General features: G+C 45.8%; 1 long non-coding RNA gene across 1 annotated transcript; it reads right to left on the minus strand.

Annotated features, from left to right (window-relative positions):
• Positions 1–15,769: 15,769 nt before the first annotated feature.
• LOC147260843 (uncharacterized) lies at positions 15,770–17,701 on the minus strand. The gene is made up of 3 exons (XR_015116004.1): positions 17,626–17,701; positions 16,366–16,716; positions 15,770–16,260 (listed from the first exon to the last, which is right to left on the minus strand). It is a non-coding gene; the product is annotated as an uncharacterized LOC147260843 (long non-coding RNA).
• Between the last annotated feature and the right edge of the window lie 246 nt (positions 17,702–17,947).

The following is a 17,947-nucleotide window of genomic DNA, read 5'->3' on the forward strand; positions in this document are numbered from 1 at the left end:
ACATGTGGAGACAGGGGAGAGTGAGGGGAAGATGGAAACAGTGTCTACTGAGAAGGACAAAAGGAGGGAGCACTGCCATTTTGAACCGGGAGGTTCAAGACCACTACATGCTGACTGTCAAGGCTTCACTTTGTCTATTGAGTTGACACTCCTTCTTCTTTGAGCGCTTTGGTTTTGTTTGATCTCCCTGAGATTTTGGTTGTTTTTCTCTTCATCTTTTTTCCAAAGGGCCTTCAGTTGTTTGTTTTATTTGTGAACTTTCTATTCTTTCATTCAAAAACACTTTTAGTTCTTTGTTTAAATAAAAAGATCGTTTTCACAAATAATTTGAAATATGATGTTACGTTTGTAATGCAGCCATTAAATATGTTTCAATATCAATGTTGTTTGAATATAAAATGTTGGTTTCTATAAATGTTCTTCCTTCATTTCACTACGTTCTCTGTCCTCTTTGATCCTCCTAATGACTCACTGATTTATCCTTCTATGGTTCTGGTTCCATCAGTTCTAAAATACAGTCTCCAACAGACAGAACCAGAGACCTGCGTGTGCTCCAGAGTCCCTCTGCTTCTCCAGCTCCCAGGTTCTCCACCTTCTTTTCTCAGGCTGCTTGTCATTGCCTGGACCAGGACCCAGGAACTCCATGAGGTGCAGACACCATGCTGGTGGTTCAGCTGGGGAACCCTCCTTTCGGCCCCCATGCTGGGGAAGCTAGCATGGCCCCAGACCTTTCCCTGGACTGCTGGTATCCTGATATCTGGAGACTTCACCAACCGTGGGACGTGACACTCAGATTCTCACAATAAGACAGACAGAGAGAGACATGTTGTGAGATTTGTTTCAGATGAAGTTTATTGCCTTCAGCTGATGAAATCATTTGTTATCACGCGCATCCGGCGTCACGGAGGCCGACGTGCTGCTGGCGTCACGTCTGCTCCTTCCTCTAGCGTCTTGGTAAAATCCAGTTTCACCTGCATCACACAAAGACGACCAACATGAGCGAGCAGCGCCAGAACAATGAGACAAAGCACATTCAAATCCAGGAGGTGACAAGTAGTGTTTTCAGATGGAGTTCATGCCAAAGTCCTACACTGCTTTGATTCCAACTGGCCCTTTTCTCTTCATGTAGAGGGAGCAGCTGTGTGTGTCAGCCTCTGGCTGCCTCTCCTCTCAGCTAACACACATGCTAATGACCCCCAGGTCACCTGACAGCAGGACTTCACTGGACTGGTTGTCTAGATGAGCGGCCCAATGTCAAGTTGTTCTGGACACAAACTTTGATCCGTCTCACTCAAGTGTGGTGCAGCAGGCTACAAACGGCCTTGGCCTCTTTAGGAATGCTGACTCAGCATCAGCCATCTGACCGTTCAACCACACTTTCATGAGACACCCACTTGAAATAACACACGTGTCTAGGAGGTGGGGAACTATTGGCTGCTCTAAAATACATGGGTCACATACATGTTCTGCTGGTCATGGGTAGGAATGCATTACCCATGCTCCTCCACTCCACACAAGAATACTACCTTTCTATCCTAGCTGCTAGCTAACGTAACGCTAGCAAGATAAGCTGTCCTCCCTAGCAGGAGGCAAACGCTACTCATTTAAGTGCCTGCCTCAGGATGGTGGTTTTCTGTGAACGGTGCTTAAGTTCCATCGGTGGTGTTGTGGGGAGGAGGGCACAGGCCCCCCTCCTGGAGGAGAAAGTCCTCAAAAACTCTGAGTACCTCTCTGGAGATGTAGGCCATCCATTCTTCGTTCAGCTGTTTCCTCTCAGTGTTCTTCAGCAGGAGTGTGAGGTCAGCAGCTCCACAGAACTCCATCACAGCCAGAGCTGGGGGCCTGGTCCACCACCCCAAGGTGGCGGGTGTTCTGCTGGACAAGGATAGTTCAAGTTGAGCTGTTACCCTTTTGGATCCTGGCTCTTGGAGTGTTGCTCTCTACACCTGAAGTGGGGTTGTTTTTGTGACATTGGTGGAGCAGCACCTGGGGGAGATTTCCCTCATCTTTCAGGGACGGGCGGCTCAGTCGCTGGATGAGAGCAACGCCGCCGCCTGTAGCGCACCACCGTCCACCCATCGCTATCAAAGAAAGCCTGGACTGAAAACAACAAAGCTCCATCTTTTACGTCTTCTCATATTAGGAGCTCTTAAAATGTAAAAACTTTGCATTTTTTAATAAAATGTATGAATAAATAAACACACACACGACAGGCCGAGTCTTCTTGAATAGAGAAAGAAAGAGAGGGGCAGGAAAGAAAGGTCCTCACCAGGAGTGTGAGGTCAGCAGCTCCACAGAACTCCATCACAGCCAGAGCTGGTCTTCATGTCCAGAGGCCTCCTCTTACTGGAAGCACCCTAGTAGGTGGCCATGTTTCTGTGCTGGGATTCTTCTTCATGCTAACCTCCAGTTTAATTTCCTCCTCTTCATCCTCCGTGACGTCCAGGACCCTGGTGGTAGCCTGCTGTCCAGCCTTGACATGTCGTCTCTTGTAGACTTGTCCATAGGTGCCATTTCCACCAATGGAGCCAAGTCTCGTCCCAGCTTCTTCTTCCTTGCTCTCCCGTGCCAGTTTCACCTCCACCTTCCCCCACGTTGAGCTTTTCCTTCGTCTCCTCTCATCCAAAGCAACATGAGCCACTAGCACCAACCAACACTAGGTTCTGCGGGCCTTTCTGGATGGAGTCTGCATGTTCTCCCTGTGTGGGTTCTCTCCCTCCTCCCACGGTCCAGAGCCATCAAGAGGCGACGAGGCTGACTGACAGTCTAGATTGACCGTAGGTACGACTGAGATTGTGAATGGTCGTCTGTCTCGATATGTTGGCCCTGCCATTGACTGGCGACCTGTCCAGGGTGAACCCCGCCTCTTGCCTGACAGTCACTGGGACAGGCTCCACCCCCCCTTAACAGGAATAAGTGGAAGAAAATGGATGGATGGAAACAGAAGGATAAATTGAATGAATAATTAAGAGGGATAAAAAAGCAAGAATATGTAGTTAAATGAAGGAAGAACATTTATTTAAGTCAACATTGAAAAGGAGAAAAACAACATTGATATCAAAACCTGGATTTCACAGTGACATCACCAACGTAACATTCATTCATTCATCCATTGTCTTCCGCTTATTCCTTTCTATTCAGAGTTGCGGGGGGTGGAGCCTATCTCAGCGTCTACAGGCGAGAGGCGGGGTTCACCCTGGACAGGTCACCAGTCCATCGCAGGGCCAACATACAGAGACGAACAACCATTCACACTCACATTCACATCTACGGTCAATTTAGAGAATCAATCAGCCTCGTCCCCTCCTGATGTCTTTGGACTGTGGAGGAAGCTGGAGAACCAGAGAGAACCCACACAGGAACAGCGAGGACATGGAGACTCACCCAGAAAGATCCTGCACTCGAGCCGGGACTCCCACCCGGAACCTTCTTGCTGCATACTGCATCGGCGTGGTCTGTGTGGTGTAGTGAATTGTCCTCACCATTGATAGTCATTAAAATCACTGGTTTCCCCGGTGATGTGGCGGTATTTTTGCCCTGATAAGAACAGCATGGTGCCCTCACAGCTGGAAAAATGCATGCTGACCAAAAAAAGGAACCACTCCCTGCTATTATTTGTCACAAGCCAGAGATACATATGAAGAAAAATTAAGACTTGGGTCAAGACATACCTTGCTCGTGGGTGCAATAACCATGGTTGTTTTTCATGATGTGGGTACTTGGAGGAATAGCTTTAAAGAACCATCAGTGATGGATTCCCTGTTGTGGAGGGGCTGCTTTTTGTGATGCAGGCCGTCACAGTTGCCACAGAGTCACTCCTCAGGAAGACAATCTCTGTACCTGTCAGGGAAAGGCAGTATGATTATAAGATGATTTCATGGGAATAGTAATAGAAATATAAATTCAATTTAAGAGGGTCTGAATGAGGGGACATAGAAAGTTGGATTGATTTGGGTTGTGTCTCAGGGTTCCGCCCTTCCAGTTGGGCACAGCAGGCCCACACAATTTTTCCACATTCCTGTGGGATGCTTCTGAAATGTTGAAGTTTTCTACCACCCCAAAAGAAACAATAATTACCCACTGACCACTCATTCTAAAGAAAGCCTACCATGGAATACATGTCGTCTTTAAGAATGCCAACCGAATGACAGCAGGCTCACTGCAGTGGCAACACAGTGGATGACCAACAGCCTCTTTCTGTCTGAGGCATTGAAGGTTGTATGGTCTTGACTCTTTCCATCGCTCTGAGGCTTCCTGCTGACGGAAAGACCAGGATGATGCTGAGCTTCTTGGAGGCTCATTAGCATGGCATAATGCCAAAGTAGCAGAGAGCATCTCCATGGTTTTTTCTGTAGAGAAAATACAGAGGGTAGAAGTAGAGGGAGGGGCAGGAGAGGCTCTTTCTTGCTTTGACACTGGAAACTACACACCTGTTTATTAGCACTGGAGAGCACTGGGTTGTGCTTGGCTGTTGTGGGCCAGGCCTGATGAAGATTCTTCCCAGGGTTGAAACGCTGCCTTTTGGCACACTTTTTGGTTTTTTATTTCAAAGCAATTTGATTTAAAAATAATTTGATTTGATTTTTCATAAACAATTTAAAACATTATTTCCATTTCATTTGATTTCATATTTTCATAATGAATAATAAATAATATAGGACCCTTAAAAATTCATTAAATACATGACAAAGGCTACCCCGATACACTAAAAACAGAACCCAGCAATGGGGAACTCCAAGGATGATGACCCGTGGATGGTAGTGCACTATGGCCAGTGCTGCCGTGCACATCCACCTCAAGGGGACTGGTGGTATGGTGGTCTGACAAGTGGATGGACCGTGCACCTCCCTTCCCATTGAGGGGAGGGTTTTTTGCTCATTCACCGAACCCTAACCCTAACCACTAACCTCTGATGTAATTATTAAAATAATAATAAATAATAATTATTATTATCAATCGTAAAACATAATTTCAGATGAATATATTAGTCAAAACAAGTGTCTTTCATTTCATTTATTATTTAAAGGGTTAAAAATAAAAAAAGGAAAAAGAGGGGTTTCATTTCATTTCATCATCTTCATCGTCCTCCTCTGATCCGGTTGGTCTGGGTCGGGGGGGGCAGCAGCCTCAGCAAGGAGGCCCAGACTGTCCTCTCCCAGCCACGTCCACCAGCTCTTCCGGGGGAATCCCGAGGCGTTCCCAGGCCAGCTGAGATATATAATCCCTCCAGGGTCCTGGGTCGGCCCCGAGGCCTCCTCCCTGTTGGACGTGCCTGGAACCCCTACCGAGGGAGGCGTCCTCACCAGATCCTTTATATGTCAGACAAGTGAACTGGTACTCCTCTGGGTCAAAGGTGTCGGCACCCTGTTTCTCCACGTTGCTGGCCACGCCGTCATCGTAGTTGTCAATGTCACCCTGATCTTCCTCTTCTCTCCATCATCCTCATCTTCCTCTTCTTCAGAGTTTACCCCAAAGTCTTACTCATTGCTGTCAGATGCCTAGCTGTTCAGGTCCACAGACATCCAGTCCACTAAATCAACCACCTGGACAGGTAGAGGGTCGGCCTACCTGTCGGAGCCCAGTGGTCCGATGGGCTGAAATGGCTTATGTGAAACTCTGCCTGTTCTTTTCTTCTCTTCAGCGCCTCCCTCTCCACCTGCTTGTGTCACTGTTCAGAGACACTTTGACTCCCTGCCTGTCTGAGGTGCATGGAGAGCGGTTAGGGCTAGGGGTTCGGTATGAACTAAATCAAAAACGTCAACATGTGCCCGTGCGACGTTTCGACACAATTTGTGTCTTCCTCAGGCTGGGTGCAAAGGAACAAAAGTGGCCTCCAAGCACCCGAGCTAACAGCCCCTTCTCCATGTACCTGTTTTGATATGCATGTCTTTTAGGTCACCGTCTCTTTGAGGCTAAACTGTTCAGTAACTTTTGTGTACATACAACCTGTAGGGGGCAGAGTCCCGAGACGCTGGCTACCCTCCCCAAATGTGTGTACGGGCTTTCCGATGGTAGCAAGCAGGTGTGTGTAGGAGCTTCCTAGCCTGAGTGATGCCAACTTTAAATTCCACGAGCAGTGAAACAAATCAAGTGAAAGGTTTGCCCTCCATCCGGACAGGCGTCCACTCTATCGGTGCTGCTCAGGGTGAAGGTTCAGGGTTTTAAGGTAAGTGTCCCCTCCCACCTAAGTGCTTTCTCGTCTCCCATTTCGCATGGGTTACTAAGATATCCTGCATGAAGCCTGAAGGTGGTGGGGTTTCAAAAAAGTCGACTTAATAGCCTTTAAATATGACCTGGTCCTTGTGGCCTTAGGCAGCTCCATTTTAAACACGACAGCTCAATTCTCACTCTGTCACAACATTAGTGATTAAGATAAAGTGGCATATATTCTTTGAACACATAAAATCAGTGGAGGTATAAGGTAAGACTACCACCCCAGCAAAAGTGGTGCACTTTGGAACCGTAAGGGCTAGGTTTAGAATTATGGCCTGCCCTCCACAAACGTGGGGAGCAGGAATGCACAGTCCTTCCTGGGGGCTTGGTCCACCACCCAAAGATGGTTAGGGTTTCTGGTGGTTTTAGCGAGGCCACAAAGAGTTATGAAGGTTCAGTCACATGGAGGACACAGATCAGGAGCCCTAAAACACCACGTTTGACACAATCTCTCACTCGCTGGACATGCAGACCACAACAAGTATTGGTGGCAAAGGAGAGGTGGAATGAGTACTAAATAAAACAAACTGAAATACTGCCACCCCAGTCATAGTACTTGAGAGTACTATTCTAGAGAATTACTCAAAAATACTTCACTGAAGAGCATGCAAGTACTTTGTTCAGGTGCTGAACATAGGGTTAGGGCCCCTCATAGCCGTAATGACATCAGTCTCAGCGTGCAACGTTTTGGATTGTTTTTAGCTTTCCTCAGGCTTTGTTAGCCTCCCAGTTCAGTCAAGGCATAGAATCTCTTTTCCAAATGACAGGCTGGGTTATCATAGGTACAAGTCTTTGTCAGTCCCTCCTAATGTGGAGGGTCACTCCTGCTTTCTTTGCCTTTTTCCACAAATTTACAAATTAAAGTTTGTGATACAAAAAAAAGGCTCACAACTAATCAGCGAAATGTTTCATTTGCTTCTTTAGTTTTGTCTATTTAACAAACAAATGGTTGACAGGCTGTATCACATTCCAAAGCAAAGAGGGGAACAGATAAAAAAAGAAAACAAACAAACAATACACCAAAATGTACATTTACACATGAAGATTTCTTTGACGAGAACGTTTGAAGATGAAGAAACCGGTACTCGGTCCGTTTTCTGGCCTGGTGGGAAACACACCAAGGGGAAGGGAAGTTACCAGAAATGAGAGCAGAGTTCAATTTCAATATAAAAGCGGGAGCCAGGAGACAAGACAGACACAAGGCCAACCAAGAACACCGCTAGGGCATGGACGTGACATTGCCGTCTGGGGAGGGAAGGGACAAAGGTTCTTCTTGAGATTTGTCTTCAGTGTTTCACTTTTTCTCCAATGTTGGGGTGCTAACCTCAGAACTGGAAGGCTCCCCCGCAGTTTTTGTGAAATAAGACTTCACCTTTATGAAGGGGTGAGTCACATGGAATCTTAGGGAGCTGAGACCAGAAACGGTACCTGTCCTTCACGTGTGTGTGTGTGTGTGTGTGTGTGTGTGTGTGTGTGTGTGTGAGTGTGTGTGAGTGTGTGTGTGTGTGTGTAAAACACATACTGACACACATTAAAATACCCATTCATGGGTTTTTATGAAGTTGATGGGAGGCCGTGCATTGTTTGACAATGACAGAGTCAGAGAAGGCAATCCTGGTTCAAATTAATCTAACATGACACAAAACCTGACCGCTCTGGGGGGTTCATCTCTCACCTGACACAGTTGGTCACCCCCCCCCCCATCAAACCTGTCACCATCAGAGGAAAGCTTCCAAGCTCACCTTTCCAGCAATAATCAGCTGCTGTCACCAACTAAGAGCGGTCAACATTTGCCACACTGGAGCCCGTTCACTACGGCTGGAATGAGGTGTTCCTGCAGCAACGTTAGCACCCCTGTTCATTCCCTGTAAATGTGGACCTCCGGAAACTTTCCCAGCTCCCCCAACTGTGGCAAGAGGCCCTCCAGTGTTAAGGGTGACACCTCCAGCCTCAGGAGTACCTTTTACATGCAGCATCCCAGTTCTCACCTTCCACCACACCACATCATTCCTACCTAAAGTCCTTCATGGGACCTCCATTTCAGGGGAAAGCGTGTTGCCATGTGGTGAGAGGATCCTTTCTTGATGCACCTGTCAGTGAGTTCCCACCACTTTCAGAGACTTGAAAAGGTGCTGGTCAAGAAACACCATCTTGAAAAAAGAGAAACATCACTTTCTAAGAGAGTTTGTTGACAGGATTGAAGGCAGTTTGATGAGTGTCATAGGGGGAAAGGAGGGTTCCCCAGCTGAACCACCAGCATGGTGTCTGCACCTCATGGAGATCCTGGGTCCTGGTCCAGGCAATGACAAGCAGCCTGAGAAAAGAAGGTAGAGAACCTGGGAGCTGGAGAAGCAGAGGGACTCTGGAGCACACGCAGGTCTCTGGTTCTGTCTGTTGGAGACTGTATTTTAGAACTGATAGAACCAGAACCATAGAAGGATAAATCAGTGAGTCATTAGGAGGATCAAAGAGGACAGAGAACGTAGTGAAATGAAGAAAGAACATTTATTTGAGTACATAAACATTTGTCAATATTAAAAACACACATTAAACAGTTACATCACCAATTCAACATGATATTAGAAATTAGGAGTAAAAATGTGCTCATTAGTTCAAAACAAACAACTAAAAGTGCTTTTAAATGAAAGGATCAATAAAACAAACGACTAAAGGCACTTTCACAACAAAAGATCAAAAGAAAAACCCAACAAAATTGGTTGGGAAGGAGGGCAAAGACCTGTCTGAGGAGGAGAAAGGGGGTGCACAGTCCTTCAGTTCTTGGGACCCCACTTCTCCCCAGCACCTTGAACTCCCTGAAAATCCCTGCTATTGAACTGTAATCCTGTTTTGATGTGTTTCTGCAATGCTGCCTGCAGTGACACTGGAAGGAACCCTTAGGATTCATCCATGTCCTGGTCACAAGCCATGCCTACAAATCCAGCAGGGAGGTGCAAAGGTGCGGCCGTTAAGTGGGTTGGGATCACACGCTGCTTCCTCAGTGGGGGTTGGGTTTGGGTTAGGAGAATGGGTGGTGGACCACCCTTTCCCTGTTTCCACACATGTCTCCTGGTAGCCTGGTCTGGCCTGGAAACAAGTGGACACCATCAGGGCCACAGAACTCCATCACAGCCAGAGCTGGGGGCCTGGTCCACCACCCGAAGCTGGTGGGAGTTCTGTTGGACAAAGATAGTGAAGGTGAGCTGTTACCCTTTTGGATCCTGGCTCTTGGAGTGTTGCTCTCTACAACTGAGGCAGGGCCTCAGCACCGTGTGGCACGGCAGCTACAGGCTGCTGAACAGAAGGCTCAGCGGGGGGGGGGGGGGGTCAAGGCAGCACAGAGAACTGTGGGTAGCAGTCCTCCCTCCACCTGGGACCTCTACACCTCACGATGCAACACTTTAAAAATGGGATGCTGTTTTTGTTGTCTGCCCCTAAAGCCACTAAATAAATAGTACTTTCAAAACAGGACATGGACAGAGCAGCCACTCACTACCGCTCAGAAGTGAGGACACCCTCTTCTTCAGTGGTGTCCTTTATTTGGACTACCTTCTACTTTGGAGATTCATACTGAAGACATCAAATATATCAAACAAGATACATGGAGTCATGGAGTAGAGCCAAGAATTGTTAAGAACTGGAACAGGTTTGATATTCTAGCTCCTCAAAGTGCCCTCCCTCTACTCGTCCTTCTCTCAGGGAGCTTCATGATGTCATCACCTGAAAAGGTTCCCCTCTCAGGTTCACCTTGTCAGGTTCCTTGGTGGAACTTCCTACCTTCTTCCTGGGGTGGAGCATCAGTGGAGCTGAGCAGAAGTCAGGTTTGTCCCCAGCTGACAGCTCCCTTTACCAACTGGTAGAATTCCTGTCATGGCAGGAACCAGCAGCTCAGTAGAGAGGAACCACCATCCATCAGTCCTCTCAGACCTGAAGGTCAGGCGCTGTGGAAAACTGAGAAATCTTTGAATGTGTCCACGAGTGCAGTCGCAAAAACCAGGAGCTGCAACGAAACCGGCTCAGGTGAGGACCAGATCCAAGTCAGATTCCTAATGATGTCATCAGGGGGCTTTCCCAGTGTATTTGATCCTAGAATTCTGTCTTTGATCTCAGGACACATCAAAGAAACTGAATTCTGGCGAGTGTGTGAGAGCCTTCCAGGCTGGGCTAGAAAACCCACCTCAACCTTGTGTGCTCCAGAGGAGAAATCCCAAGCCTGTGTTGTAGCAGCAGGTAGAGCCATCAGTCCACCACCATGAAGCCCCACTTTGTCAAGGACCCTGCACATTGGAGACCTTTGGTTCCACCGCCGTGGCTTTGTGGACACAGAGAAGGAGAAGGGACGGTCTCTCCATGCAGGGATCCATGAGCCACATGGAGGCCTCTCCTCCCCTCTCCTCTCTCCTCTCCTCTCCTCGTCTCTCTCCTCTATTCTCCTCTCCTCTCTCTCTCCTCTCCTCCTCTCTCTCCTCCTCTCTCTCCTCTCCTCTACTCTCCTCTCTCTCCTCTCCTCTCTCTCTCTCTCTCCTCTCCTCTCTCTCCTCTCCTCTCTCCTCTCCTCTCCTCTCTCTCCTCTCCTCTCTCTCCTCTCTCTCCTCTCCTCTCCTCTCCTCTCTCTCCTCTCCTGTCCTCTCCTCTCTCTAGAGCCCAAATCAGGTCAAACCAGAACAGGTGTGGGAAGGCCTCTGTCAAGGTCAAAGGTCACTGGAGACCGTCCTCTCGGTGTCTACATTCAAAAACCCCAACTTCAGCAACTCTGTCCCTCAACCTAAACCAACACTGCTGATTCAGGAGCCCTCCAGCTCCTGGGCCCTGGTACATAGAGAGTTGAAACTCACAGGACCTGGTCCTAGTGGGGCCGAGACCACGTGGACAGGTTTTGGTGGATGGAGCCCCAAGGGTTCACTGAACAAGCCCATTCAGCACCAACACCTCCAGATGGTGTGAGGCTGGACAGGTCTAACGGCCTGGGTCTTTACTGCACTGTAAAAAAAGGGTCAAAAGTCTGGCAGCAGCGTTTCCAGACGGTACCGTCCAATTACAGTCATGAACTGTTCCACAAAATTCCATGGAAGAAACTGTAAAAATACCCAGCAGCTTTCCCAGTCCAAACTGATGAAATTACAGTCCATTTAGTGTTGAGAAATGTGCTTTCAACTGCAGGAAAACAGGCCCATCATGGAAAACACATGAAGAACAAGGACCTTTCAGGTTCTTCTCTCAGTTCAGGGCTCTTACTGGTTCTTTTATGAAACAAACCAGTCTATGAGCAGGAATTTCCCATTAGAAAAGTTCATTTGACAGTGGAAAAGCAAGCGGAGTCCATCAAAATAGCCCAGTTTAAGGTCCGTCACTGTCAAGTGAAGCTACTGAGTTGTTACTTTCTGGAACTGAGCCAACTTTCTACAGTGATTTCCTGTCAGATTCTGGTTTCTCCAAGTATAAAAACTACAACAATGTATCAACACAGAATCTGTGCTTTGAACAATAGAGGATTTCTGCATCTTGCCAGTATTAGTCCATCACTTTAGAGGACTGGAAGGGTCAAACATTCATTGGACAATGGAAAACCAAGCATCGTCCATCAAAATCCATGAACAACAGCTCCATTCAAACAGAAGCTCTGGAATTGGAGTGTGTTAAAGTGAAGTTCTGGAATGTTCCACTTCATCTACAGGGATTTCCCATTAAAGAACAGGTTTTACTACGTTCAGTGTTCCAACATGAACCTTCAAGGAAACACAAAGGTCTGTAAATGTGTGGCATTGAACAGTCGTTTCAGTGAATTGTGAACAAACATTTCTTGTTAAAAATGTTGAAAAAGCAGCAGAGTGTCAGAACAGGAAGTGACGCCACATTCAAGGCAACCTGGCAAAGTAGGAATGCAGCGTTGTTTTATACAACTGTCCGATGAAGTGTTGGACTGCCAAAACAGTGGTTTTGATGTGGAACAAAGGAACTGATGTAGAGATACTTGAAGGAAAGGTTCAGTATTTGAACTCTGGGCCCAAGCGTCATGTTGTCAGGGACTTTCTCCATTCTTAGAAACCACAGCTTTGCTCGGTCCCTGCTCCGCCTGTCCAGCAACACCAGGAAGGCCTAAAACTCTCCTCCAAGGGCAGAAGGTCTTTGAAAACTAAGACTCAACTCAACTTTATTCATAAAGCACTTTAAAAACAACCACAGCTGAAAACAAAGTGCTGTACATAAATAGTCATAAAACATAATAATCAAGTGAAGAACAATAAAAATACTAAAACAGGAGCAAAGTCTCATGCTGGGTCAAAAGCCAAGGAATAAAAATAGGTTTTAAGATTAGTTTTAAAAATGGACAGTGAAGAAGCCTGTCTGAGGTGCAAAGGCAGATCGTTCCATCATTTGGGAGCAGCAACAGAAAAGGCTCTGTCCCCTCTGAGCTTCCGCTTAGACCTCGGTATCTCCAGGAGCAGCTGGTCAGCTGACCTGAGGCACCGAGCAGGAGCACGAGGGTGAAGCAGCTCAGAGAGGTAAGGGGGGCCAGACCATTTAAGGATTTAAAAACAAATAAAAGAATCTTAAAATGAACCCTGAAGTGCACAGGCAGCCAGTGGAGGGAGGCCAGAACGATGGGCTCCTTCTTCCTGCTCCGGTTAAAAGTCGAGCAGCAGCATTTTGTACCAACTGGAGACGTGAGAGGGAGGACTGGCTGATTCCAAAGTAAAGAGCACTGCAATCATCAAGCCGAGAAGTGATGAAGGCATGAATCACAGTCTCAAAATGCTCTCCTGCAAGAAAGGGCTTCACTTTTGCTAACAGCCTCAGATGAAAGAAGCTGGACTTCACCACTGCACCTATTTGACGATCTAGTTTGAAATCCCTGTCCATCTTAAACCCAAGTTTGAAACATTTGGCTTCACATACAGAGCCAAGGGGCTCAAGTCAATAGGGGGAGGTTCACAGGAGCCACTGGGACCAAACACCATCACTTCAGTTTTCTTCTCGTTAAAATTGAAAAAGTTTAGGGCCATCCAGGCTTTAATGTCATCAAGACATAACAGAAGTGGCTTGATTGAGAGAGCATCTTTCTTCTTTAGTGGCACATCTATCTGACTGTCACCAGCATAGCAGTGAAAAGAGATGCCATGCTGATGAGAATGGAGCCCAGAGGAAGTACATACAATGAAAAAAGGAGAGGCCCTAAAATTGAGCCCTGTGGAACCCCAAATGACTGAGGAGCAGGGGAAGATTCAGAACCAGCAAAGCTTACACACAGAGTTCTGTCTGTCAGATAGGACCTAAACCACCGCAGAGCACTACCACAAATGCCCACTAGGTGCTGCAACCGAGATAATAAAATATTGTGATCCACTGTATCAAAGGCAGCAGTTTGGTCCAGCAGGACAAGAATCACATCATCTCCACAGTCGTTTGCCAGGAGGATGTCATTGAAGACCCTAAGCAGTGCTGACTCTGTGCTATGCAGAGTCTTAAAACCTGACTGGAAAACCTCCAGAATATCATGCTCATCCAGAAAAGACTTCAGTTGAGCAGACACAACTTTCTCCAAGACCTTAGAAATAAAAGGCAACTTAGAGATGGGCCTAAAGTTAGCCAATACAGTGCTGTCAAGGCCAGGTTTCGTAAGCAGTGGTTGCACTACTGCATGTTTAAAACTAATGGGGACAACACCAGAAGACAGACTGCTGTTACTAACGCCCAGAACTGACTGCCCCATACTGGGGAAAACCTCTTTTAAAAATGAGGAGGGACAGAATCATGAGGGGAACCTGATGGCTTCATGTGGCCAACCACATCTTTAAAAATGACAAAGTCACAGGCTCAAACTTATCGAACACAGCCGGGCAACGGACAGAAGCAGAGGGGTCAGCGGCAGGAGCTGAGATGAGAGCCCTCCTGATCACAACCTTGTCAATGAAAAAGTGCAGGAAGTCATTGCACATTTCAGTGGGTGCTTCCAGGCAGACAGGCTGTGGGGCATTCAGAGCAGAGTCAATGGTTTTAAATAGCACACGTGGGTTGTGGCGATCAGACACAATAATGTCTGACAAGTGTCCTCTCTTAGCCTCTTTAACAGTCTAAGACTGATGGTTGTTCAGTCACGACACTCAGGGCTACCACACCAGTGTCAGTGTGTTCTCTTGGAAAGCCAAGCCTTCTGTCAACAGTTGTGTGCTTCTGGAGAGGAACAGAGACACCAACACTACCTTCTTAGCTGCTGTTTGGTCCACAGGAACCTGCATTGTTTGTTGTTGTGGGAAATCATGTCCTAAAATGCCAGTTTGTTGTTTTTGAGATAACCTTTGACAACATTTGGACATGGAAGTGGGCAGGCAGACAAAAAGTGCCACAGCTGATGCCTTCCAGGAGGTGCAGAGATACCTGGCAGAGGGCAGTACTTCCAGGGCCCAGGATCCAGTGAGTTACTGGGCCAACCAAAAGACAATCTGTCCAAACCTCTACCAGCTGTCCCTACAATTTCTTTGCACTCCAGCCTCATCTGTGCCGTGTTTTCGACAGCTGGAGAAGTTTTATCAAAAAAACGTAACAGACTTAATTTTAAAATGTCAGAAAAACGAATTTTTTGAAATAAAAATTTGTAAAAGTCCTCAAGCGTCCTCATTACCAACATTTTCACTTAGATTTTCACATTAAGATACATCTTCACATTGTTTAAAGACATGGAATGATCCAATATGAACGCAAAGACTTCAATGACATTATTGTGTACACCAGGTCATCAAATCAGTGTCAGTTCAGTCTGTCAAGCCTGCAGGGAAGTTTAAAGTCCAGCAGGTGTCAGTATTCAGTGACACAGTATCAACACAGTGTGTCATTGTGTCGACACGCTTCATGACGCTTCATGACGCTTCATGACGCCTCATCCACCCATCACCAGTGTGGAGCGTTTGCTTGGTGAATTTAAAATGAAGACATTTGAATCAACTTGATGTCGTCCATAGTCCACTGATGCAGCGGTCATGTTCTCAATGTGTGTCACAAAGTGCATCTGTTGCTGTTGGCTGTTTAGTTGGAAACAAGAGTTTGAAAACAGCACACCAATTTGTTTCCTGATGTCGCAGAGGATTATGGGGAATGTAGTCTGATAGTGTGTGCTAGTCTGCAGGCATTCAATGAAGTGTCATCTAATTCAAAGGACTATGATGATGATGTATTGTTTCATAGTGTGTGGCTAATTTGGCTAATGCTTGACAACACCAACAATAATAATAACAATAACAATCATAATCATAACAATAATAATAACAATTACAATAATAATTATAATCCTAATAATAATAATAATCATAACAATAATCAGAATCATAATAACAATAATAACAATAATAATAGCAATAATAATAATAATGATAATAACAATAATCATCATCATCATCATCAGAATCATAATAACAATAATAACAATAATAATAGCAATAATAATAATAATAATGATAACAATCATCATCATCATCATCATCATAATCATAATCACAATAATAACAATAATAATAATAATAACAACAATCATAATCACAATAATATAGATCACAAAGTAGCTTAGACCAGGCCAAGCCTTATGTAGTGATCCTGGAAACATTGTTTCATGGATTTCTGATGATCATTCTGTCCATATTGCATGACTAGCCTCCTCCTTCATAGTCAAACTTGAATGCGATGGTGCGAATGTGTAAATTATAAATAGAAAAGTATTGTTTACAAGTAAATTGGGCTCTGCATAATTAGCATGATTTTGCTCATGTTGAAGGGAAATGTAAATTATTCTTGGAACTGAAATATACCCTTTTATTTCCTTGTCCATCCTAGGACTCTTACCTGCTCCAAATTGGTCCCTTCAAAATAAATGGTCAAACCAAGAGGAATACCACTTGTGTATTCTTGAGCCCTTTCAAGTAGGGACGATTCATCAGAAAACTGGACAGTGGGGCTCCCCTGGCGATGACTGGTCTGCTGTCTCCCCGTCCCGGCTGAAAATCCAGTCTGTGTCAGTTTCAGGGACCTCTCTTCCTGCACTGCTTTACTGGGGAGCGCAGCCTGCTGACAAATGACTTGGTCATAACTTTATTCTTTGAAACCCTCTGAAGATCTGGAATCTTATTAAACAATTGCTTGGAATGTCAGATGTGTCAATCCACACACCTGTATCATAGAACCATTTGTTCAAGCCAGCGATGATGGACAGTGTGCTTCTGGAATGGAGGAAGAGAGGACTCTGTTCCACTGGAGAAGATGGTTGATAACAAATCTGCTTCATTCCTTCAGCTCCAATCTGAACACCTCCTTCCTCAGACACACTTTGGCATCATTGTGTGCGAGGATATTCCAGAGTTCACCATTAAACCAAAGAGCAACATCTTTGAAGATTTACTTCTCTCACGTGGAACTCCCAACATTTGATTTCTCGCTTGGTCACTGCCTTTGATTCCAGTAGACGCCAGTCCTCTCAGGGAGGCCTGGGCCAAAGAACTGGACGTCCCAGTGTCAGAGGCACTGTGGGAGGAAAGCCTGGTCAGTGTACAGGAATGTTCCATCGATTCGAGATACAGACTGATTCAATTCAAAGTCTTGCGTATACTTCATTTTTCCAAAATTGGGCTTAGTCAGATATTTGGATCTGTTTCTCCCACGTATGATGGATGTCGTAGTGCTGAAGGATCGATGGCACACTTCTTCTGGCACTGTCCTGTTCTCAGTAACTTCTGGTGGGATATATTGGATTGGTTTTCCAAACAAGACTGGAACTTTGCTGTATTTGGTTGCTCTGACAGGACGAGGACTCTTCCTCCTTTTCAAAAACAGGCTCTACAAGCAGGCATGGTTGCAGCTAAAGAATTCAAATGATTAAACTGGAGGGCTCCATGTTTCAAGAGGTGGCTTCAGGAAATGCTTTCTGTTGCTGAGATTGATAGGAAGTGTTTTTCTGTTGTCTTATGTATTATCTGTTCATGATACTTTGAACTCATGTGTACTTATAAGTCAAGCATATACATGATACAAGTTCACGTGGATCTAATAGTGAAAAGGTGGCACAAATCTTTGATAGATTCTTTGAGGGCACACGTTTTGAATTCATATCTTTGCTTCTGGGGGGACCTGAAACAACATTTTCAGATGGGGGTCGTGGCCAATTACACATCATTTTTGGTGTCCTTGTCATGGAATGGTTTGAGAACCCCTGACAGAAAGTTTTTTCAGAAAACAGGATTTAGAAGCCTTTTTTTTTAGAATCGGCTTCAGCTGTAAAAGGGTTAGTTATGTTTCATTTCAAGAGCCACACACCATTCCTGCGATGTCAGGAAGTCTTGGAAAGGTGGTGAATATTTCAGAGGACTTCACTGGATTGTGAACCATTGCTTGGCGATGGGTGAAGGTCTGTTTCATCTTCTCCTTCATGATTACCTCATCAGTTGTATGCTTCATCAGTGTAGCAACCCTTGGATCCCCAAAGAGAGTCTCGACTGATGCCTAAGGCGTCTTTTATTTTAGTGAGAGCAGCGTCGTCACGTTCACCAGAGCACCGTGAAAACTGTGTCAGAGTATACAAAACATAAAACAAACAAGTCACCATACAGTCTTCACAGTATGTTACGTTCCTTGCGGCAACACAAGGAATAACACAAACAGCCAAGTGGAAAATTATAAGTGCAAGAATTATTTATTTCACAAAGGGGTGATCAAAACAACAAGAGTTGTGTACAAAGTGGGAGGGAAGGTAGGCCGT

Source organism: Aulostomus chinensis, chromosome 5 (assembly GCF_037954235.1).
Source record: "Aulostomus chinensis isolate RoL2024-O1b breed Wild chromosome 5, RoL_Achi_v1.0, whole genome shotgun sequence".
Taxonomy (NCBI): domain Eukaryota; kingdom Metazoa; phylum Chordata; class Actinopteri; order Syngnathiformes; family Aulostomidae; genus Aulostomus; species Aulostomus chinensis.